Here is a 686-nt window from a genome sequence, read left to right as displayed (position 1 = left end):
AAATGAGAAGTACTATTATTCATCAAGCATAAGATTCTCTTTTTGTTCGTTATTTTCGAGAGTAATGTTCATTATTAATTTGAGTAGACCTTATCCTGTTCTAGTTTTCTTAAAATACACAGAAATTTCATTGCATGAAATTATGCTATGTCAGTTTCAAGATCCAATGGAACAATTGCTTAGCTAGAAAAATATCCTCGTATAATTAAAAACACCCATGATTAAAACTTGAAAGTTACTCCATCTTTAGTTGCCCCTAATTAACTTTTTCAGCAAAAAAAAAAAATAGTAATTTTTTGTCCTTCTAAAATTCTTGTATATTGTTTTGGATATAGCCCACTAAATATTAAGGAGGTGCTCTTTTTAATGCTCTTTTGATTTCTGTTGTATACAATCTTGGTTAAATTCTAACAAACAACGACTACATAGCATTTAAATTCCTAATCACCGCAAAATCCATATAAACTCACACCTTCTTAAACGTTTATATTTCCTCTAATTATTTTCTAATATTCTCCTACAAGTCTTCCATCGGAAAAGACTTCTTGAACGGGTAAAAGAACTTAGGATCATCGATCTCTTCTTTAAAGATTGGGAGAAGTCGATATCGCACTTCCTGGTGTTGAATTCCAAAAACCAGCGAGAGGTTCACCACTCTTCTTTTATTCGTCTTAGGACGGAGTGGA

Source organism: Nicotiana attenuata, chromosome 1 (assembly GCF_001879085.1).
Source record: "Nicotiana attenuata strain UT chromosome 1, NIATTr2, whole genome shotgun sequence".
Classification (NCBI taxonomy): domain Eukaryota; kingdom Viridiplantae; phylum Streptophyta; class Magnoliopsida; order Solanales; family Solanaceae; genus Nicotiana; species Nicotiana attenuata.
The sequence above is the reverse complement of the archived record's forward strand: the minus strand, read 5'-3'. Positions refer to the sequence as shown.